Here is a 26,171-nt window from a genome sequence, read left to right as displayed (position 1 = left end):
CAACACAAAAAACACAAAGCAAGTTCGGAGAGACAGCTACAATGAAAGATATGTACATGAGTAGCAAAATCCAAAACACTCCACTAGACAGTACAAACACAAGTCTTCCCTTGAACAACTCGGTGAGTCTTCCCACTTTGGATTACAATATTGTTGAAGATATGAAAAAGACCCGATCTCTCTTTATGAGTTAACCAAGCTCATGAGTCAGTGTGATATTCTTTTGTGTGCACTGGGGAAAACCTCCACAGACAATGTTGCCTCTTCCAGCAAAGGACTAAGAAAATCTCCCGAATCACTCGCATCTGTGCTCAGCACGCTTCGCATGGAAGAAGTGACCTTGCTCTAGCCACTTTTTTTGTTATCGTTTGAAATATTCAACTTCAATGTCCACAACTATTTGGTTGACTCTATCACATCAATCAATGTCATGCCACTCTCCATTCCTAAACAGATCAATGTGCAATGGAGCAGTACAACTGTGCAGATCATCCAACTTGACCGAACATGTGTACTAACCATTGGTGAACTTTGGGATGTGATAATTAGGTTATCGTCTGATAGACGAATCCACCAGTGCATTAATATTGTGATCATGGACATCCTGAAAGCGTATGACTTATTGTACAACAGAGACTAGTCCAGTAAGTTCCTAGGATATTTTGCTACAGACTGGTCACACGTATGGCTTCTGTACAAGGGCAGAAAAACCAGATCTAGGTGTTTTCAAAGAGATATATGAAGCATAAAATTACTCCCTTGAATGGTCAAAATGAACTGTTGGCTTTCGCAGAACTTCTATTTGGCAATTGCTTTCTGGAAACGTAGCTGGGGTGTTATCTTGCACAGCCGAGCCCTAGCCCACCAGATACATAGTTAGGTCTCCTTCCTTGCCCAAATGATGGAAATGAAACCTGTACAATACATTGTAACAGTAGTAACAATAATGTTAGCAGTACTAGTGCAACAAATGGTCCTTGTAGAGATGACTTGCGAACCTTATATTTTGACATATCCAAAACACAAGATGGCTCTAGAGCTGGGTGTGTTTTGATATACCCAAGGCAAAGGAAACACTTATTCTCAAGCTGCTTGGAGTTTGAGTGCATGAACAACACTGTCGAATATGAAGCACTCGTTTTGGGCTTACAGAAAACCATAACCCTCGACGTTGTTATGCTGAAAGTGGTAGGTGATTAAGAGATTGTGGTACGTCGGGTACGTAACACCGTACGCTATGCTTCACCTCATGTTAAGAGTTACCAACAAGAGGTATGGTGACTTATCTCTAATATCCAAGATTTCAATATCATCTCTTTACTAAGAATGCGTAATGCAACTGTAGATGCTATCGCAAATATAGCTTCTAGGATGACACTGCTTAGGGATATATTTTATGTTGAAATCTTGTATAAGCCATCTATCCCTGACAACATCACTAATTTACATGTTTTTGATTATGATGAACAGATACTGCATTTCATGGCCAAAGCTGACGTCTTCAAGGACACATCGATAGATGAAGACGTGCATGAGCAGCCTCTGCAAGACACAGATGATGATAGTAAAGGAAACCTCATCCCCAACGATATGGTTTCACTCGAGAAGCTATATGACTTGCAGAACCACTTCCAGGGACCCAGGAACACTAAAACCACAGTTCCAAACTGATGCACAAATAGATTAATCTAGGAAGAGACAAAGATACTAAGTTCATCAATCTCAATACGTGTTTCACACTGGAAGAGTAGTAAGCCTTTGTCCACATGTTCAGAAAATACTGTGATGTATTCGCATGGACATATGATAACTTCAAAACATATGACACGCGAATAATCCAACACATCCTTCCAATCAAAGAAGGGCTGAACCGTTCCAATAGAAGCACATGAAAATACATTCGTCGTTGGAGTCCCTCATTTGGAGAGAGTTGACTAAGTTGTTGGATGCTCGGATCATTTATAAAGTTCATCATTCTACTTGGGTTTCAAACTTAGTTCCTGTCAGAAAGAAGTCTGGGGATATCCACCTGTGGGTTGATTTCCGAAATCTGAATCGTGCCCCAGATAAAGACAATTACCCTGTGTCATCTATGGAACACATCTTACAGATAGTGTCTAGAGTAGAAATGTTTTCTTTGCTAGATGATTTTTCAAAATTTAACCAGGTTCTGGTAGCAGAACCTGACAGACTAAAAACTACATTCTGTACTAAGTGGGGTACGTTCGCTTATCAAAGAATTCCATTTGGGTTGGTAAACGTAGGCACAACTTTCAGCAAACTATGAACATCACCTTCCATGGGCTCAATGGACAGAGCGTGGTGGTCTACCTTGATGATGTAACTATTTTTTTTAGAAAATAGTTAGACCAACTGCACCATCTCAAGAAGATCTTTGAGTGATGTCGCAAGTATGGGATATCCTTGAATCCCAAGAAGAGCGTCTTTGCAGTGTCTGAGGGGAACCTCCTTGGGCACATCATTGCTAAGAGTGGGATCAAGGTAGATCCATATTGAGTCCGGACCATCATGCAGATTCCTCATCCCCTGAATAAGAAGGTCGTGCAGCCCTTCTTGAGAATGATCAACTTTCTCTATAAGTTTGTCTCAGATTATGCGCAAATTGTCAAACCTATACGAGAGATGATCAAGAAGGATGCAATTTACAACCGGGGGAAGAAGGAAAAAGACGCATTTGCCCATATTAAGTAGGTAATATCAGAAGCACCTATGTTGTACAACCCTGATTTCAACAAATATTTATTGCTTTATGTTGTAACCTGTTTTAAATTATATGTGATGTACATGTTAAACATAAGTGTAAAAAGAAAAAAAAAATCAAATATTGAAAGAGAAAAAGAAAAATGTGAAAGACTTTTTGTTATTTGATTAAACTAAGTTATGTTGGTTTATCAAAGTCTTTTGCATTACTAATATCTTGTACCTATAAAGTTTATTGTAATAAATTGAGATGGACGACGGAACCCTGTGGCGACAGAGAGAAGTGTTAAAGTGTGAGCAGGTAGGTGATGCATGAAAGACAGAAGATGGGACCCACCTGATGGAGAAAACCTGATGACACAACTAAGTCAGAGGTTAACACAGGCAGTGCCCCCGCAAAGACTTTTGTCGGGGTTGCTGACTTTCGAATGAAGGTGCAAATTTACTACCGGGGCACCAACCAGAAGTTAGTCCCGTACAAAGTAGTCCCCCTGCATTGATGATAGCAAGCGAGCCAGCTCATTCTAATTTCATTCACCATGTCATGTTCCTTTGTCCAACTTTCCTCCAAACTGTCAAATCCTCCATTTAATTCGGTCATTTCCCATGATGGAATTTAATGTCATTTTCCCTCTTATAATTTCTCATTCTGCTATAAAAACCTTTTCTTGGTTTTTTCTCAGTACATTGTCTTGTTGTTCACTACCAAGAAATTCAAATTCCAACTCACGTTTGAGTCAACCTCATCACCAGTACCAGGTATTTTTCCATAATCAACCGTTTATCTTTTAAAAATGGCCAAGAAAATTGTTTTAGCCAGTTCATCCTCTCACATTCCGCTCATGGATACTGAAAGAGATGTCTTTGATGTTTCTTTCCCTGTCAACCATCATGAATTCTACCAACATGTCTAGTTAAACTAGTCCAATTCCCCAATTTATGCTGCAATGGTAAAATCTGGTGTGTTGGCAACCTTTTTCCCTCAAACATACATGTTTCCTGAATTTATTCATTGGCTAGTTTCAACAATGTATCCTCAAAGGTGTTTTGTGATAAATAGGTTGGGAGAAAGTGTTTTTCAGGTGTCCTCTCTTTTGATTCAGCAAGCATTGTGCTATCCTTCTACAAAGTCTTACTTCTCTTTCTCTAAAGAATCATTGACTGCTTATTTTGAAGAATTATCTGAACTGAAATCTATTGTAATTCACTTGTATTTAATTACTAATGGAAAACAATTCCCTGTAGATTCCACTAATTTTCCCTTGGATATTTTTGTCGAAGATGTAAGACCAGTTCTTCAGGTGTTGGCTAGAATTTTAGGGAAAGAGGACATTACAGTAGTTGACAAAGCAGTTTTAGGAATGTTTGTTGTAATGATGAAGCCTGGAGTTGTATTAGATATACCAACCTATTGGGAAAAAGAAATTAATGTCCAGTTCATGAATTTCACTCTTACAGGTTGTTTTAGGTTTCCTTCACTTGTGACATATTTATTCTTGTATTCCAATGTTGAGAAATTCATGCATCTAGGGTTGAATATTATGGACACCCTCAAGCATAAATAATCAATGTTTTTCTGGACTGATATAGTAAGAATTGATCCTAGAAATGAGGGTCTATCCTATTTTGCATTTTCTTTTCTTTATTTTTTATATTCAGTAATCAACAGTTCACCTGCACCATCTTTACTCCCTATAGACCAATCTTTCCTTCAAGTGAGTAAATATGTCAAGGTTGGAGATTGGTTTTCTTTTAAGGATCATGTTGAAATAAGGTTGTATGGAGGTGAGGTTGAGCCCTATAGATTACCAAATTTTGTTCCCATGAGGATGTTTTCTCTTGAATTCATTAGACAGAGTCTAAATGTGGATCAGGTACATTTTGTACCTACAAAGAAGGGACTTCTTTTCAGGTTGCCTAGGACTGTTGGACCATTCATTGTAAATACTAGGCAAGCAACAGAAGAAGTCCATAAACTATTAGAAGGGATGAATTTATTACTAGAAGAGAAATGGGCTTATGATCCATATCATATAATTTCAAATAGAAGAATAGAAAATGGATATGCTCCTTTTGTGCATGAATCAAAACCAGAAATTGAAAAACTAGCAAATGGAGGGCAGTCAGCTCCCTTGGGAAATATAGAGATTGAGACCCCTCTTGCTACTGAAAAGAAACTGAAGAGAGGAAGGTCAAAGGTAGTTGATCTAGAGGAAGAGGAAGACAGAGCAACAAAAAGGGCAAAGATGTTTGAAGAGACTGGTGCATCAACAACTCCCAATATACAATTGCAGTTAGGGGAAATGTTTTGTACTCCTTCTTCTCTAATTTCAGGGGAATCTTCTTAAGATTTAGTTTCCATGATTAAACAAATGTTTTTGCAGGTGGAGGAAAGAAACAAGAAAATTAGAGAAAACATGGAATCACAATCAGAAGCTCAGGTATCTTTTGAATATCGAACAAGGCTGCTATCAATTATGGATTTAGAGAAAAGCTAACTAAAATTTTCTCTCTCATCCATCAGCAATGTCAGTAACATCCACAGTAGGGTTGAAGATTGTTAATTTAACTGTGAATGCAAAGAGGATTCCATTGCCTAATAAGATTAATCTACATATGCAAACTAGGCAATTAATTTTTCATGATTTATATAAATATACTTCAACTGCTTCTAAAGCTGAAAATATGTTAGAGAAAGTGGTAAACTAGTTGAAGTTGGAGAAAGAAAACTCCAGAGCTCTTAATACCCAAAATGAAGAGCTAAAAAAAATAATTGTTAAGATTGGTGTAAATCCAAAAGATAGGTCTGCAGTTCAGAAGTTACTGCAAAGTGCTGAGATAGAGATTCAAGCACTGAAGAAAAAGTTGAAGTTGCCCTCAGTAGAACATCCCATGGCTTCAGAGGTAGTAGGGGTTGAGAAAGAAAAATAATTACTGGTCCAAGAACTTCTACAAAGGGATGAGGAGATAATGAAGTTGAAGGAAATGAATCTTTCTTTACAAAAAAATATTGATTCACATGTATGCACAATTGTGGTGGCAACAGATTCAGATGATCCTACTGAGAAGCTGACTCAGGTTAGGACTGAGTTGCACATTTCTGAAAATGAGTTAAAGAAGAAGCAAACAGATTTGGACAATGCTGTGAAAATCATCAAAGAAACTGAGCAAGAGATGTTTATGACCAAGGAGACTGTAGAAAAATACAGAAGGGATTTCCAGGCTGCTCAACAAGAAATTAAAGAATTGAAGGAAAAAGTGAAAGGAAATATGTCCCTGGTACAAGCAAGAGAAATCTTGTGGAATGACATAATCAATACTGTAAAGAGTGTCTAGCAATTCCTAGTTATCATTGAAGAGGAGAAGATTATTGTTAGAGACTTAGAAGAAGTCATCCTCAGTAATAAGCAGAAGTTGCATAATAGAGCCCAGTTTGCTAAGAAGTTAATTGACTTCTTAAACTCAAAGTCTACACAGGAAATGAAAGAGTTTGGAATAGAAGACAGGACAAAGCATGTGATGGAGATAAACAAAATGATATTGAAAAATGCCAATAGGAAAGCAGCAAAGAAGAAATTGATGGAGATTAAGGAAGCAGTGATGAGTTTTGATATCAATTTTGATAAAAGAACAAGGGTTGGTTTGCCATCGTGTTGGGATCAACAAATTTTTTTATTTTTTATTTTTATCCTAGGAACTGTATGAAACATTATTGGTGGAAGAAAAAATTAAAATCAATTCTACACATGAAAAGACTGCAGTCTTAAAGGGAGCTACAATTGTCAACTATCTTCATAAATATTTTCAACTTGTTTGGATGATGAAGACTCTGTTTATTGAGAAGCCTACATACAACATAATCACAGACTTCAGGATAGCACATGTTAAGTTTATAAATTCCCCAAGTACAAGTACAGAAGTATGGAGGAAGACCAGGGAATGGATGTCGCCACAAGCTGCTGCTACAGAAGTAGAACCCTCTACTGCTCCACAATCTCAGATTGATTTGAGATGAAATGTTCACTTTTAGAAGTTGTTTTATTTTCAAGCCATGTAATTTTTATGTTTCAATGTAATGTTCGAATAGTTAGGTAGTTAGGAGGTTGACAGTTCTAATAACTATATTTTTTAAAAGTTTGTATAAATGTACTTCAGCAAGATGAAAAGGGGTATGGAGTTTTGCAATACCTCAGAGAGGACCACTTTGTACTTTGATCTTCACTTTAATGATAAAGAAAGCTTTCAGTGATTCCAGAAATTGTTGGGTATGATTTGTTTTCCCTGTGTCATATTATGTATGTATTTCTTCATTGAAAGAATTGAAGTAGTATGTTCTTTATTTACAGATAATGGCTATAATTATCTGTAAATTTCGAGGTTAAAAAAATCCTTAAAAACAATTCTCTTCTTTCAAAGTTTCATTTCTCATCAAACACACTTTCCTCTAAGTTTATGATAAAACATTATGCATATACAACCTTTTATTTTGAAGCTTTCACCAACACTTCTCACAAATTTCAATCCATTTCTATGCAACAGTTAAAATCCATTCAAATTTGTATTCCATGTATTGAAGGTTAAAGGGTTTAAAATTTAATATTGTGGGGTTTGAAAAACTATGAGACAAACAAATAGTAAATATATAAGATTTAATGAATGTCTTGGGCACTAATTTCTACTTAGATAGGAATTGTCTCCCAAGGTGCAACACTTTACACATTCGTTTTCGACACTTCATTCACTGCAATGCTCACTTGGAAGGATGAGATGAACAAAGAATGTCCCATCTCCTTCATAAGTGCAAGCTTTTAGGGATCTGAACTCAACTATACCACCATGGATAAACAATAATATGTTGTATATAAGGTGATGAAACACTTAAGACCCTACCTACTAAAAATTCATTGCATAGTCCTTGTGCCACACCCAATAGTCAGATCGATGCTCATTCATCAAGAGCTAGGTGAAAGACGTGCGAATTGGATGACAGGACTACAAGAGTATGATCTTGATATCAAGCGAGTTCACGCCATCAAGGTTCATGGTCTCTACAGACTGGCAATGAAAGAGGTGCATGCACAAGAGGAAGAAGGAGAGCTCACCAGTTGGGATCAAGAAATTGACATGTACAATGTAGAGCAAGCACCACCCACTTCGCACGATAACTCTTGGTATGAAGAAGTGCGCCAATACCTTGAGCACAACACCATGCCCTCTCTCTTCTTTGTGAGATGGAAGAGGGCACTCCAACTGAAAGCCTTATCTTACCAATTGGTGCACAAAGTGATTTATAGAAAGCACCACAATGGCATTTTTCTCAGGTGCTTAGAAGCACAAGATTCAAAGAGAGTGTACATGATCTGCATGATAGACCAGTCGGGGGTCACTTCTCAGTGAATGCAACATCACATAAAGTTATGAGAGATGGTTTCTACTGGCCCACATTGTTAAAATATGCACACGCTTATGCCCGCAAGTGCCCGGTCTGTTAGCAATATGCTGACAGAGCTCGAAGGTCAGCAACCCCGCTGCAGCCTGTTGCAGTGGACGAACCATTCCAACAGTGGGGCTTAAACATCATTGGGTAAATCTTCCCACATTCATCAAAGCACCACCACTACATCCTGGCTGCTACAGATTACTTCACGTGGTGGACAGAAGCAGTTCCGGTCAAACAATTTAATGACCAGGAAGTCATCAACTTCCTTTAGCAAAACATCATTTCGAGGTTTGGTGTTCTTGTATCACTTGCTTTTGACAATGTAAATTACTTCTCTTCATTGAAAATTTATGATTTTTCATTGCAATATGGTATTGTGCTTAAGCATTCAGCTAAATACTACCCACATGGAAATGGTCTTGCCAAATCTACAAACAAAAATCTCATTCGCATAATAAAAAATACCATTTACTCTAAATAGCAAAACTAGCATTCTGCTCTCATGAATGCTCTTTGGGCTAGCCGAGTTACACCCAGACCCTCTCTGAACACATCTCCATACTTGTATATAGAAAAGAAGCCATCCTCCCACCAAATATCTACTTGCCTACTCTCTAGTTATCCCAAGAATCCCAAGGCAAGTCATGTCTACTGGTTCAAGGTAGGATGGACACATTATACAAGTTACAGGAACACATATGAAAGAAAAAGAAAAATTTACACTCCACCAGAACAGTATCAAGAGATGGTTCGATCAAAAGTTTCCAGGGAACACCAACTTTGTTGTGGGTGACTTAGTCTTGAAGTGGGATAAACCCCACGAGGACAAAGGAAAACACGTGAAGTTCTAGTCCCTGTGGATTGATCCTTTCATGGTTCATGAAAACCTTGGCTAACACACGTGTCGTTTACAATCACTTGACGGAAGGATTGAAAAAATTCCTGTCAATGGCCAAGATTTAAAATGTTATTTTCAGTGATCTGGGGCCACGCCCCGCCCTATGTACATAGCATGCTTATTGTTGTTCAGTTGTTTTGCTTTTCTTTTCTTTGTTCTAATGTCTTTCCATTTTTTTTATAAATAAGTGTTGTCCTGCACTTTGTTCTGGATTTCAAATAAGTATGTGGCTAGAATTCAAGGAGTATTATGACACTGCAACGCTTGGCCAGTCATGTGTCTGTCTTCTCTATGATTGGTTGTAATTTTTGGTCGATCAAGTCTTGATGGAAAATATGATCTGTCTGTAAGGGAAGCTCTGGTTGAACCATGAACCCATATCCAAACTGGGAAACCCCATGTCAGTGCACAATCTTCTACTCTATGTGTTCAAACACATCCAACTAGTAGAAATGGAGAAGGGGAAAAATCTAAATGAGAAAACCTAAATTAGAGGTCTTACATGATTCTTTGAAGGAACAACCTCTCATGCTCTCAATAAGTCGGGATCCATTTTCTGCCCCAAAAATTAATAAATTCCTATGCACTGTTTTCAAAAAAAAAATTACAAAGGCGAAAGAAGAGAAAGGATTCTTGCGCAGAGAGGCGAAGTAGACAACTCCACCTAGGTACTGACCAGGCTCGTTGGTAGTGAAGAAATTCTTTTGTCCCTATATGAAACTGCCGGGGTACTGTCCAAGCTTGCTAGCAGTGGAGCAACACCAGAAATGAAAACTTACACTCTGAAAATCTAAAGCTCGTGAGCCAAACTACCCTTCCCGCTTTTGAAACACTGTGATCTGGCTAAATCTTTTTTTGTGTTCAACCAAGTTGGTACAAGGTGAACCATGTCTATACATGGGGTAAGCGGGGAAGCCAAATTAACCTGTATAATGAATAAATACTTCTTGAAAGGCCAAGGCCCTGTGCTGAAAATGAACCGAAATAGAGAAGCTGGTATTCAACCAGTGTGTTGCCAAGTGTTGTAGCAGCTACAACACCCTCCAAAATTTTGGCCTTCATCCCAATTTCAGATCCTTCCTTGAATTTTCCCTTGATGGTTGCAAACACTCGGGCTCATTCCATGAGCTCTTGTCGAGTATTTACACCCTTTTTGCTTGATCGACCATGGGTCATATTTTTGGCGTGTTGATTTCTATGTCATGCTTGCGATCTTGTTATGGAAATTTTGAAGGTTTGTCTTTGTGTTCATGAGTTATTTTCTATCTATGAACATCGGTCGTACTCGCACACAAAGTTTCAAGAAATGTCACACAAGTTTCATCATGGTCATTCAAAGATCTATCTCAAGTGTCGCACTTGTCACTCTTAACCTTTAAGACAATCTCACTGAGCACGTGTTTGTCTTGTTGGTTTTAGGTGTCTTGTCATCGAATCATGTTAAGTGTGTGATCACAATGTCATCTATGCACAAGTTCACTTGCTCTCACACTTAGCCATTTTTCTTGAAAATCTTTTGACTGGAAAACCCTCCTTCAACCAGACCCTGACTGAGCTACACTACATAGTCTCAGCTCTCAATGACCCTGCTTTGCTTCCCAGAACTATGTAGAGATTGAGGTTGTCCTCCGGGGTAGCCTACACTATGCAATATTTGATGTTAGAAAGCTTACTGTCTCCTGGAACTGCGCAGAATTTGTCCCTAAGTCCAATACAATATGCGCTTCCCATAAGATCACTCATCAAGCCTCTGTCTGGTCTACCGGAAACCTGAACTGCATTGTGACCCTAGGCTGCAATGCTCTCCAAAACTATGCAAACATGCCCAATTGTTTTCCCTGCACTGCTTGTAAAAACTACACAGTCATGTGAGTCAGGTCTCTGCTACATGGCACTGCAATGTTCCAAGAAATTGTGCAGATCTAACTGACAGGCCCCCCTATTGGCTTGCTCTTCTCTATCCCTGAAAATTGCACAGTTTTGACTGGCACTATCCTTGCTACCCCGCTTTACATTGCTATGGGCCATACTTGTTGTAATCAAATGTAATGTAATGTGAAAGTCCAAGAGACACACATATGAAGTTGAAGAGTCATGTAGGTCGAAAATTCATAAGAATTCAAACAGTCATGAGGGAAGTCGAAGAGTCACAAGGGTCAAGTATCCCCCTTGGCTATATATACCCCCTCATTGTATGAGAAAAGTAATTTTCACCTTGGCTCCTCCCACATAGCCTTGAGAGTCTATAGTTTGTTCTTTGAGGAGCGAGGAGTGGCTCCAATGTCCCACTACTAGGGCTAGTGATGTATGCTGCACAAATGTGTTTTGGAACTTTTGCTTAATTTAGGAGCTTGTCTTAGGCCAACAAATTTTCATGCATGTGTTGTATTCATTTGTAAGACTATTCTTTAAATGTTTGTAATGCATGCTTTCTTAATCTGTCCTAAGATAGTTGAACTACTTCGGTTATTTTAGTACTTACATTGTTGAATATGTGTTGTATTGTTTATCACTGTTGTCTCATCTATGTGGACTACTCCACTGGACATTAGACAAAACATTCTTGTTTTCTTGGTTATAACGACCATCACCCCCATGTGGACTACTCCGCTGGACGATGTACGTGTTTTCCCTTGCACTTTTGTTTTAACAACTGTCGCATCCGCTATGGAATATTCCGCTGGATGCTGGAAAGACCCTTGTTGTTTTCACGTGTGTCTCTCCTTTGGTGGTACTACTACCTCTCATCTATAGGATCACTTTTATCCTCTCCCTTACAATATGAAAACCTAGACAAAAAGTTACATTACGCACTCACCAAGCATACTCACCTCGCTTTCTTGAAGTTACAAGCATAACACTCTCATGTGTTGAATAACAAGAGCTAAGGAAAATCTCTATGATAATGGAAACCGAGCCATCATACTAGATGAGAATCCTACACCAAATGGTGAGGTCTAGTTGGGACTTCATACCGGGGAGATCCCCTGAATGTTGGCAGGTCCATCACCATCAACAAGACAATACTAAACATGTATTAGGCTAGGTTCCAACTCTAGCAACCTTGCTTACTAGAGCCTTGCATCCCCCAACCTACATAACCTAAGATATTGCAACCCTTGTAATCGATTAGGCTATGCAAATACTCTTCTTAGTTACAATTAGAGACCAATTAGGAAGTCTCAAATTACTGTAGCTATGGGAGTTACTTTTCCCCTCAATAATCTTTGAGGCATCCCTCTGGCCTCACACTGGACAATTCTACCTAACCAATTCCCCCTTGAAGCTCTAACCTTACCCAAAATGAGAAAGGGGAAGTGGCTATATAATCCCATCAAGGTAAAAAGGTTCAGCAGTTATTTAGGCTCACTTACCCTCATGTTTGTAGCATAAACCAACAACAGACCATCAATGGACCATCGACAAATAAGGGACCAACTAGCAGGCCCCTTCTGCGAGCAATGGTGGTTGAATGATATGGGAACCCCCCCCCCCCCCCCACCACCACCCCCACGAACCCCCCACCTAGAATTGTGGGAAGCATGGTTTTTCTATGCATGAGTTATTTCCACCAAGTGTCACATGGGGAACTCACCCCCACCACTTGGACTCACGTGACCACCTCCCTCTAACTTTTTAAACTTAGACTTATTCCATGTCTTCACACTTTGGTTTATGCTCATAAGTCACTTTGGAATATAATATTTTTTCCATGGATTAGGAACTATGTTATGGTTCCACCCCCTTACCTTCCCTCTCTTGGAGTCCTAACCCCTATTTCTTATATAGCTCGGTCTGCATCAATGATTTATTTTATTAATTATGGTTATGCTTTACATATTACATGATTAGGCTCACTGACCTTGATTTCACAACCACTTTAGCCTCAACACATATAAACATAGATATGAAAGCCCCAAAACAAGTGTATTCACAGGGGAAAGTAGACCTAATACAACCTAACTCACTACCCTTATATAAATATGTACAAATACAACATCCGGGGAATGGTGGAGGTTTTACATTCCCTTCCCCATTATTTATGCATTTTCCTTAGTGCATTATATACATGTGTAGAATAAAAATAAGTGTGGGCATGCCTCTTGCGCCACTTCTTCTAGATCCCACATAGTATCCTCAAGGTTGTAGCATCTCCATTGGACCTTTACCAACATTATGGCCTTGTTTTGAAGTTCCTTGACATTATGATCCAAGACACATAATGGTTCCACCTAAAATTCCCCTTCATGATCCACTTGAATCATATTCCAATCAATCACATGGTTAGCATTAGACACATACTTTTTAAGTAAAGAAACATGAAACACATCATGAACATGCATGGATGTTGGTAATGCAAATTGATATGCAACTGGACCTTTCTAGGAAGACATGTTTCCCACTTTGAATTCCTTATTTATCTAACCCTCATCTACATATTTTTTCGTCCTATCTTGAGAAGCCTTCAGGTTTTGTTTAATCTGTATCACTTTCTCTTCTTTCCTTGAGAAATTATAGTCTAACAAAGCCTCTATCCACTGGGTTATCCCAACTTACATATATTTTGTATTTTTAAGCATATAATGCTTCAAATGCTCTCATCATCAAGGATACTTGGTATCCATTATTATGTGCAAACTCGACCAAATGATCTTCTCATTTTGATGGTTTTTCCATCACATACATCCTAAGAATATATTCAATCACCTGATTGGCCCTCTTAGTTTGTCCATCTAATTTTGGATGATATTTCATGTTGAAGTTTAAACTAGTTCTAAATCCGTTGAACAAGCCTTGCCAAAAGTTGGAAGTGAACTTGGGATCCCTGTTTTAAATGACTTCCTTAGGTACTCCATGTAATCTATCAATTTTCCTCATGAATATTTTTTCAATGTTGGTTTCCCTATGTTAACTCATTGGAATAAAGTGTGTATCCTTCTTAAGTTTATCTACACCACCATAATGGAATCATGTTGTCTCACAACCCTATATAGTTTGGTAATAAAGTCAATAGAAACATCTAAACATCTAGATATATAATCAATGAATTCCCTTTTCATACCTAGCCAAAAGCATTGACTTTTTATAACTAATATAGTCTTTTTGTATCTTGGATGTTCAATGCATCTTCATTATTACTCTTTTCAACTCCTATAAATTTGGTACGTAAATTATGGTTTTGTACATGAGAAATACATTATCACTCAAGTCATAATATTCATACTTAGTTTGCAAATTATTTTTTTGTAAGCTCCCTTTAATTTGTATTTATTATTGATCTCTATTTCTAGCCTCTAAAATTCTAATTATTAGAATTGCATACATTAATGGATATAGCATACACTTCATGAATCCTTCTACTGAGTGCATCTACCACCTTGTTTTCCTTCCCTTTTATGTGTTTGATTTCAAAGTCATATTCAACTAGAAATTCCAACCATTTGATTTGCCTTGCATTTAAAATTGGTTGTCAAAATAAAAACCTTAGACCATTATGGTCTCAAATTCTAAGTTCAAATCTCTTACCTGTGAGGTAATGTCTCCACATCTTGAGAGCATGAAATATAGCAACCAACTCCAAATCATTTGTAGCATAGTTCCTCTCGTGATCTTTTGTTTTTCTAAACTCAAAGAATATTACATATCCATTTTTTACAAGGACTCCTCTAAGCCCTTCCTTGCATGCATTAGTGCACACAATTGATTTATCATTTGGATCAACTATCTATAGAATTGGTGCACTTGTCAAAAGTAGTTTCAAATTTTCAAAGGCCCTTTCACAATCCTAAACCCATTCAAATTTTACACCTTGTTTTGTAAAGAGGTGAATGGATGTGTTGTCTTTGATAATTTCTCAACTAACCTTCTATAGTACCCTGCTAATCCCCTAAAATACATTATCTATGTCACATTTCTAGGTGCTTTCCACTCTCTAATAGCTTTAATTTTCCATGGGTTCATGGTTATTCCCTTATCTAAGATGATATGACCCAAATAATAAATCTATTTTTGGTAGAAGGAACACTTACTCATTTTGGCATAGAGATGATGCTCTCTAAGTAACTATAATACCACCCACAAATGTTATTCGTGTTCCTCCTATGATTTTGAGTATACAAGTATTTCATCTAAAAATATTATGACAAACTTATCCAAAAACTCTTTGAAAATTCCATTCATAAAACAAATGAAGATATATGGTGCATTAAAGAAACCAAAGGGCACCACAACAAACTCATAATGACCATATCTAGTTCTGAAGGTTGTCTTACTAATGTCCTCCTCTTTAATTCTAGCTTAATGGTATTCAAACCCCATATAAATCTTTCAGAATACCTGATATCCTCTTAGTTGCTCAAATAACTAGTATATTCTTGGTAAATGATACTCATTTTGTAATGTCATGTTTTTTAAGTAACAAAGTTACCAATCAAACAAGAACTATTACCTCAAGATGAGAACTCTAGCCCAAAACCCCCCAAAAAACATGAGAAAACAACCCAAAAACGAAAAATGTGTATGCTAGAATGATGTTTTTTTAGGGTAAGTTTTCAACATTTTTTTTAAAATGGCAGTGAAAACCAATTTTTTTTTTGCAAAAAAATGAAAAAAAACACCATGAAAACAAAAAGTGTTGATGTTAGAACAACATTTTTTTTTGTCGAGGTTACAATTTCAACACTTTTTAGAAATGACATTAAAGATAAAATATCATGACTTTGAAAAACCTTAAAATTCCAACAATTTCCGGGCATTCCGTTAAAGATAAAATACCATGTCTCTAAAAAGCCTTAAAATTCCAATGATTTACATCCATGCTGTTAAAGATAAAATATCATGACTCTAAAAAACCCTATAATTCTAATTGTTCTCAACAACATTAAAGATAAAATATCATAATTAAAAAAGAAAAACTTAAAACTTTGACAAAATTTCAACCATGGAATTAAAAACCTTAAGTTTTCAACATATTTCAAGCACGACATTATGGAAAAATTATATGACTAAAACAATTTTTTAAAATGAACACCTAAATGAAAGGGTCATTATTCCAAGAACAATTTTTATTTTAAAGGCTAAAAGTATAGCTCTTTCAAATCTTAGCCTAAGACAACTTATCCCATTGCAACAAAAACCTAAAAATCAACCATCAAAACAAAGTATCCCCTTTTAATGAGGTATTAAAATTGCATATTTTTTTTAAACTATGTTATACCAAATGATAACAATAAATAATATCATGGCAATATCACTGTAGAATTTAAAAATTCAACATTAATTTCTAATATTTTTTACTTTTAATCAAAATATCAACATTGGTAGATTGAATATAACATGGATTATTTATCTAAATTATTGTTGCATTATGGATATTCTAAACAAATGAATTCTTCATAATTAAAACATATAATCCAACAAACATAGAAATCACTCATAACTTCATGTAAGAACATTTTTTTTCCGAGGAAAAAAGCCGAGCTTTTCTATTAATAAAAATAAAAAAGATACAATCAGATGAGTTAACATTCAGCAGAAAACTGCCTGAGGCAGAAAGATAAAAACCATCCTTCTCCATGATGTCATCAAGCATGTCTTTTGCAAAAACAAAACCACCAAGTTCTTCTGAACTCGGCCTGACACAGCCATATCAAAAAATATCAGTGGCTGTCTAGAGCATCTAGGTCTCCTTTAAAGGAAAACGACCCGCATATTAATAAAACAGAGTTTCTGTCGAGCTTCACCAAGTTTAAAAAGAGATGAAAAAGTATGTGAAAGAGTTCACATATCATATGCTGCCAGTATCAACAAAAGTGTCCATTTGATCCTGGCGCATTTTCAGCTTCATGTAAGAACATATGGAAGTTAAAATATTTATTTCAAGTTACCATGCAAATATCATTTACATAAAATGTCTTAGAAAATTATTCAAAATCACTCATAGGTTATGACACACCATCAAAATATACAACATCTTCAAATGAATGACTGGATGCATATGAAGATGACCCATATTCTTCTCTTTCATCAACTAGTGCCCCATCTAAGTCAACATGCATGCCCACCATTTCAGGTTTCAAAATTCTTCTATATCTACGATTAGGTTCAACAGACTCCCGCCTTAACATTGTTTCTTCTGGTAGCAAGCTCTTTAGAATCTCTATGGTTCTAAAGTGAAGAGTTACTCTCTTTTCTAAATTGAAGTCATAAACAAGTATGTCAACATCCTCCAATTTTAAGAGGCATGTGTGACAATGATTTATATTTGTACCCTTTCCTTTTCTCTTTCTTCCATTTTTTTTATCAACTACCATCTCTGGCTTGTACACACCATTGAATGGGTAGGTATTTGTGGCATACCAATGTATGCCAATATATGTAACATCTTCATTTTGTTTAATGACATTTATAACCTTGGAAACACATAATGGATCGCCATGTGGATCTCCATATGCTAACGTTGTGATCATGCAACCCTCAACATCATGCACAAAACCCATGTAAAGGTCTTCCATGGCTTCACGTTGTGCACGTGATCTTCTAGAACCAATATACATTTCTATTTCCTCTACATGTGGAGAATTAATAATACCTTTAGATTGTTGTTGTTCAACAATGTTTCTTTCCTCATGTTCATTTGACATTTTTATGGTAAAAAAATGGAGTCTTCAAAAGTATATCTTGACTTCTTGATCTTGAAATGATATCATTTTGATTATTGAAAAGGGTTTCCCACCAAACTGAATCAACAACATTAAATCACTCATATGTATCTCTAATATATTTTTTAATTTCTTCCAACACTTAGAATAATTTATATCTCTCTTATGCCTTCGTGCATTATGGAGTTCAACAACTGATTGTAATAACGATATATTTGGTGCAAATATTGAATGATCTGGAAGGAATTTAAAAAATGTTAAACTTGATGATGACCCACATTCTGCAGCAGTTGAATACTTCTTGCCCCATATAAGTGTTTTCCAATCAATTTTTTTGATACGAAATTGATGTTGGAAGCTAATGTCATTAAGTTTTTCAATGCATTTATCCTCACCATGTGATCCCAAAATAAGCCTTCGATGTCAATAGTTTCTTCCAACACATGAAAAACAAACTCTGGAATGTATGATTTCTTAATACATTCAATTAATGATGGTAGGCTACCAACATCCTTCCTCTTCAATGTTATCGAAAAACGACTGAAAATTTGATCAATATGGTCATGATTGTGTGCAACAAGAAGGAAACCAACCTTTACCTTTTGAAAAATTCCTAATTCAACAAACATGTTTAGATATCCAAAAACAATTTGAGTTTTTTTTCATGACTAGTGTTGTCTAATTGTAGATACAAAACTTCAGGAAGATTACCAGACCAATGAGAAATCACATCATGAATTATGGTTATGGTCATATTTACATCATTATGAACATTTGGAGTTGCAAAGTAAACCCCTAGCAACATTTTCTTGTTAAATACCATACAACCAACCAAGTGAAACTGAATAAAATTTTACACATATAAAAATTTTGTGTGCAAACAAAATGTGGTAAAAGTGTTTTCTTTTGGTTCATAACATCAATTATCAAAAGCCCCAAGGGTTAGCTCAGTTGGTCAAAATCAGTGCCTCGCCGATTGGGAGGTCACAGGATCCATTCTCCCTGAAGCCCTTGGGGTTAGGCCTAGCTAGTGGGCCACGGGGCTAGATTCCCTTTGGGGTCGATCAACCCAGATTTTTCTGTGGACATAGCCACCACCTGTTGACCAGGGTGTCCATGAACCACAGCCAAAAAAAAAACATCAATTGTCAAACCTAAATATTTATTTGGATTATCATAACACTTCTTTCGATGCTTATACATTTTTTTCCTTTCACTTGTTTACTGATTGTGATGCTTTTGAAGTGCTTTGAAAATGGAATCTACACATAACATAAAATAAAAAATAAATAAATAAATAAATAAATAAAAATAAATAAAAATAAATAAATAAATAAATAATAATAATAATAATAATAATAATATAAGTACATTTTCATAGTTGATAACTATCCAATTTTAAAAAATAATGTTATGAATGCATACCTCTTTCTTCCCTTTGACATTTATCCCTTTTTTATTTAAAAGAAGCACATGTACTGCAAACCCCCATCCTTGATTTCTTAGGAATAAGAACATTGTTGAATTAATCCTTCCATATCCTCATAAAATATGAATATGTAATAAAATTACCATATCCTTCAACACCTTCTACATATTCTTTGTATAAGTTGTAGATTTCTCATCTTGAGAAATTATCTGGAATATGTATTGTGTCTTTCTTTGGAATACACTCTCCATGCTTTTAAAATAAGTCATGCATCATTGACATCACAGTATTTTCTAATGGCTCAACCTCTCATCTATGACATACATCTGAATAAAATGTAGGATCGTTTTCCAATCTTGCTTGATTACGAATTGAATGAAACATTTTGAAAGCCTTTATAAAGAGAAATAAATTCCCAATATCATAATCATAACTTGTAAGTGTAGATTGCATGCAACACACTAAATATGAATTTTGCATACTTTTATTCATTGACAAATATCTCTTCCTTTTCTCCAGTGCAAACTTGAAATTCATATGTTTCAAGCAATCCTATTGACAACATTCACTTGAAATCAAATCACTGATATAGCTTTTTCTTGTGAGATATTTTGTCCTATCCCTTGTATAACTAGAATATCTTGGATTGATATGAAAAGGTCTACTCCTACTCCTAGATACAATATTTTCTTGCAACATCTCCATCATTTCATTATCCTCTCTAGAAGAATTTTCATCATCATCAGGAGGAATATTATCCTCATTATGATAATTCTGAACATAGTTAGGAAATTCATCACCATCATTGGTTGGAAAATATTCATTACCATCCTCATTGGAAAGAAATACTTCACTACCATCATCTGCATTTTTGAAATCCCGACTCAAATGATATTATTCACCATCTTCATCTGTGCTTTTGAAATCTTCACTTGGAGGAATTTCATCATCATCGTTTCTGCCCTTCAAAACATTGCTTGGAGGAAATCCTTCACCATCTTCATCTTTGCTTTTGAAATCCTCACTTGGAGGAAATTCATCATCACCTTGAGTGCCTTTGAAATTCTTACTCAGAGAAAACGCATTATTCACATCTGTGCCTCTAAAATTATCATTTGCAAGAAATTCTTCATCGTCTCCTCTATCACTAGTGCTCTCACAATCCTTAGGATTAGGACTAAGTGGAAAATATGACTCTCTATTCAATGTCAAAATATCATTTGCAAGAAATTCTTCATCGTCCCCTTCATCATTAATTCTCTAACAATCCTTAGAATTAGGACTAAGTGGAAAATTTGACTCTCTATTAATAGTAAAATTATTATTTGTAGAAAATTCTTCATCCTCCCTTTCATTAATGATGCTTTCATAATCCTTAGGATTAGGACTATGTGGAACTTTGACTCTCTATTTACTGGAAATTCTTCATCCTTCCCTTCGTCAATGGTGCTCTCATAATCCTTAGGATTAGGACTAAGTGGAAACTTTGACTTTCTATTTACTAGAAATTCTTCATCCTCCCCTTCATTAGTGGTACTCTCATAATCCTTAGGATCGGGACTAAGTGAAAAATTTGACTCTCTATTTATTGGAAATTCTTCATCCTGCCCTTCATCAGTGGTGCTCTCATAATCCTTAGGATTAGAACTCAATGGAAAATTTGACTCTCTGTTTACTGGAAAATTTTCATCGTGCCCTTTGTCGATGATGCTCTCATAATCCTTAGGAATAGGTCTAAGTGGAAATTTTGGCTCTCTATTTACAAGAAATTCTTCATCTTGCCCTTCATTAGTGTTTCTCTCATAATCCTTAGGATTAGGACCAAGTGGAAACTTTGACTTTCTATTCACAATGAAGAATTTATGTTATATTCATCAATATGAATAGAGTTGTTACTCAGGAAGATGTTGATTCTCCAAAAATAGAAACTTCACTATTAGAAGAATCCATGACTTTCATATAGAAGATGTTGAATGATATAAATGCACTCTCTCCCAATGACAATTTATATATTAGAGAATGAAAATTTCCCTCCAAAGTTCCCCCTCTGCCCCCCCCCCCCCCCCCCAACACAAAAATTTTCCCTCCAAAATTCCCCCCCAAAAATTTTTGCCATAAAATTTCCCTCCAAAAATTTCGTTTGAAATATTTCCCTCCAAAATTTTCCTCTAAAATTTGTTTGAAAACATTCTACTAAAATTTTGGTCTTGAAAATTTTGACCCTACTTTCTATTCAATTTTTCCTTTAATGTATTCATTCGAATTAAAATAAATCGTTTACTTAAATTATTTAACATTAACTAGATAACTAAGTTATTTTCTATAATTTATATTTTATTTTTTATCCCACATCAAATAAAATTTAAACCTAACCTATAATATTAACTATATATTCTTTTTTCTTAATTTTAATTTTATTCCCACATTCAAGAAACGTTAAAGTAATCCCACAATCATTGGTATATAATAACTTTCATTGTTTTTGTTCCTCACATCACAAAGTCTTTTGGGTTTCGTTAAAAAACTTGGAGTGATTTTGCGGAGGATTCGATAACACATTCAACCGACATTTTTCACATTTCAAGGGTTAGTTTTCTTTCTATTTTGACCATTTAAAGAGGAATTTGGGAAAATCTGTTGTTTTATGGTTTCTTTGATCCAAAAATGAATAAATAAATTTACTAGTTTTTTTAGAATATTTTTTTCTTAATATCATATTTTAGGGGAAAAACCACATAAAAGAATCGATTTTGAAAGATATTTATAGGGAAAAAGACAAAACAAACTCATATCTATAGGATTTTTAGGAGAAAAAAATAATAAAAATCATATTTTTAGGGCTTTGAAATGAAAAAACTAGTGCTCAACATTTTTTTTGGAGAAAACACACACACACACACACACACACACACACACACATATATATATATATATATTTGCCTTGGGGGACATTTCAGTTCCTTAATTCGAAATTTATGAAATCATTGAAACAAGATAGATCCATGTTTAAATCCCCCCTAAGGTGACCGATTTATGTCAAGGAGGAAAGGTTGTAAACCCACAGAGTTTTACTAGTAGTTACATGTTAGGCAAACTATTGGCCTCCTCTAGGATACAAAAAAAGAAGAACTATTGCTTCTAAAAATATATATATTTATTAAAAAAATAGTTTTTTTTTTTTTCAAAATAAAAAATTTTAAAAAATTATGACAGGTCGGTAGGCCCTTGGCATTTAGGTCCTCGGCTGGGCGGAGGTCTGATTCTGGGAATTGACCACCCACCCAACTGGGTGTCGAAAGGCCATGGGAAAGCATCGCCAGGCCGTCCATGGGCCTTCGTCCCCTTCACGTGGCTTTGTCCCCTCGCTGGGCACCTTGGCCAATGAAGGCCAGGCCACCCATAAGCCTTCGGCATTATGTTGGGCGGAGGGGCTGAAGGCATGCCAAAAAACCAAGCCAAGCCACCCAGCAGGGGGCCAAAATCCCACGTGCAAGTCGAACAAGGTTGTCGGCCCCTCGCTAGGTCGAGGGACCGATTCCCATAATCGACGCCTCTACTCAATGAGTTTTAAAATTAAAAAAAATGTTTTAAATATTTTTACTGCTTTTTTTTTTTTTTTAAGTGTTGTTTTTTTTAATTTTAAAATTAAATTTTGAGGGGTGTTTAATAGTTTTTTTGTTTTTTGTTTTTTGTTTTTTTTGTTTTTTTTTGTCTTTTTTGTTTTTTTAAATTTGTTTTTGTTGTTGTTGTTTTTTTTTTATTTGGAGTGTTTTATTTTTTGTGTTTTTTAATTAAATTAGGATGAATATATTCAATTTTTAAATGTTTTTTGTTTTGTTTGTTTAATTAAGATATGTGTTTATTTTAATTAACTTATATATATATCAGGAAGATGACATCAAACAAGGTCTTTGTGAATGTTTATGGAACAAGGGAAACAATTACATCATTTAAAGTTGTAATTGAACCCTTTATGAATACTATTGAACGAAGTCGAACTAAGGCACATGGTAAAAGTCAAGCCACTGGCCCGTCAAACTCATTCAATATTATTTCAAAATGGAGGAATGCACGAGAAATAAATAAAATAAAATTTACATGGCATGTTAAACATACAAAAAGCAATGATGGTATAAATATCTATTTATATTGTGATATGATTAACTTTGGTGAACCATATGAGGTGATGGGCAAAGTACGAGACATATGTTTGGTGCCGAATACAAATATTGTTTATGTTCTTACAAAACTTCCCAAGACACGTGAAAATGTTAGATATCATCTCTTAAAGGTCAAGTATGAGACATATGAAGAATCTATAAAGATGTGTGAAGAAGTCACAATCAACATTGCAAATAACATTGTAAGTATGGTTATTTATATTTATGTTTTATGCATTATTGTGAGTATCATTAAATTTTTTATAACTTATTTATCATTGACATATTATATTTTGTTTGATAGGATTTTGCTGAGAGTCCTTCAATGTAGGGGGGTGTTTATTATCTAGAACCAAATATTATGAATGTGATCAATAGTTTCCACACAAAGATAAGAAGAAAGGAGAAGGAAGCAAAGAACAATAGTTCATGAAACTACAAAAGTACATACAGGGGATCAACAAAGAATCGCTAAAGTGAAACAATCTAGTAAAAGTAGACATGTTACTTTTGAAGATGTGGAAGTTGAAGCTGAATAATATTTTTCCATTAGTAAGAATGAGATTAGAACTACTATTGAAAAGGAGAAAAATTATAAAACACCAAAAAGAAAAATGGCCACAAATGCCTCTCTTCTAGTTGATGATGAGGAGATTGTTATCTAGAAGAAAATATGTTAACTTGTAAGAGGAAGAAATCAAATGTTGGTCAATATGTAAAACTCATGGGCACCAGTGAAGGTCAAAGTGAAAGCTCTAAAGGAAGCAGGGAAATCATAATACCAGGTGTTTATTTAGAGGGTGGAATTATTAAAACAAAACAAAATTCCATCTGAGATCAGTTAATGAAGAATAACTTAATTAATGGCAACAAAACATTTCAACCTAATGTTAGCCAATTCTATAGTCCAAATGAAAGACAATCTAAAAATAAAATGAGATAGCCACACCACCTACATGTCCATAACTTGAAAACATTGATTAGGTACAATCCATATGCACATGTGGTTGATTATGTGGTTCTTGTTGATCCAATTCAAGTTTCCAACAAAGAGGCATTTGAGAGGACAAGATGTTTGAATACAAATATTATGTAATTGGGGGGAACCATTTTGCAGAGGCTAGAAGAAAATTGATGGAGGAATATCCCAATAACTCACTTTTTGAAACAATGAAATGTATAATTTATGTTGGTTTAACAAAAACATAAGAAACATTATTGGCATGGGATCATAATGCAAATAATGACTATAGGATGTCTACGACTTTTATCTAAAGGGTAAAATTTATTCATAGTGAATTTGAAGAAAAATTTGGTGGGGATAAGGAAAAATTCAGTCTAAACTTTTGGAAGGAATGTTGTATGGAAATAGGTTATCAAATTGAGGAAAAAATCAATTCAAAAGGTGGCAAAGTAAATTCAGATTTATTCAGAGGTATGGATAACATTTTCCAGTTGGAATTTATAACTAGGGAGATATGGGAATTGATTGATAAGATTTTCAACATGTGGGAGAATATTGCCATAAAAAATCAAAAGGTTAAAAAGTCTAAACCCTTAATATGTACTAGTAGTAAGACAGGTCCTGAAATCAAGCATCTTCCAGATGATATGACTATCACACCTTGGAGAACAATGCAAAGAGTGAAGGATGACAGACTAGTCAAATCAATCTTATCTCGTATGAAGTCATGTGAACTATCATTGGACGAAATATGCTCAAAATTTCAAAAGTAAGTTTGTTGAATTATTTTACCTATTTTTGGATTATAATTTTCTTTTAAATATAACAAATTGTTTTTGGTAGTATTTGTTATACTTATCACTATACTAAATTTTTTTACTTTATTTACTCAATTATATGGTTTATATGAAAATACAAGAACATGTGGTAAAAATGTTGAATGAAGAGAGCTGGGATGATGTTCTATGCAACTTTCCAAATTCAAGTTCTATAACAACACTTATAGATTTTTATCTTGAATTCAAAAAGGTATATTGATTTATGCATTCATTTTATTCATACGTGAACTATTTTTATTTTATTACTTATACATATATTTGTTTATTTCATTAAACATGTCAGAGAAGGGTGCAAATGGAGTATCAAATACTTTCAAAATCTTTATTGAAAAAAATAAGTTGGAAAAGCTGAGAAAGCAACTTCTTAAGAATGTTGAACTTGATCCTCATCTTAGTCATTTAATTTGGAATGGGCTGGACACTATCCAATATGAAATAATACAAGGTGATTGTGAAGACATTGCAAAACTCATACTTAAAAGGGAATATGCCCTAGTTATTGCAGATACCCCTCATGGTTTCAATTTCCAAAACATTGGATATGATAGTGAGTCTTATAGTTACCAAGCTTTTAATAAAATGGTTACTCGCTGTGAAGAAGTCACAACATCACCACTTTTGAGATTTGTGACATTTTATTCACACACACAATTTGCAATGTTATTATCAATCTTCAAGGGAAAAGCAAACTCAAAGATGCAACTTACATGGTAAGACATTGAAATTGTATGTTTGGTCAATGTTAATTTTTTTTATTTATGTACAAGTTAATTGAACTTTTACTATTTCATGTTACAAGCAAAAGTCAAATCTTATTGGTTAAAGAGATCATCCAGTTATAAGTGATTGTGAGTACATCCCTGTTGAATTTTGGAGAAAATATGATAGCTATAAGCCTATTCTTCTTAATCGAGTAGATGGAAAGAGTCATATCCAAGTAATGTTTCATGATGTTGTAAGAAAATTAAAGTATGAGGATAAAGATGCAAAATGAAAGATAGGTAACATTTATCAAAAACCACAAACATTGATTAACTATCTTATAGATTTATGTCTAAAT

The sequence above is a fragment of the Pinus tabuliformis genome, chromosome 2_1 (assembly GCF_031772625.1).
Source record: "Pinus tabuliformis cultivar Carrire ecotype Pingquan chromosome 2_1, CPIR1, whole genome shotgun sequence".
Lineage (NCBI taxonomy): Eukaryota > Viridiplantae > Streptophyta > Pinopsida > Pinales > Pinaceae > Pinus > Pinus tabuliformis.
Note: the sequence above shows the minus strand (reverse complement) of the source record.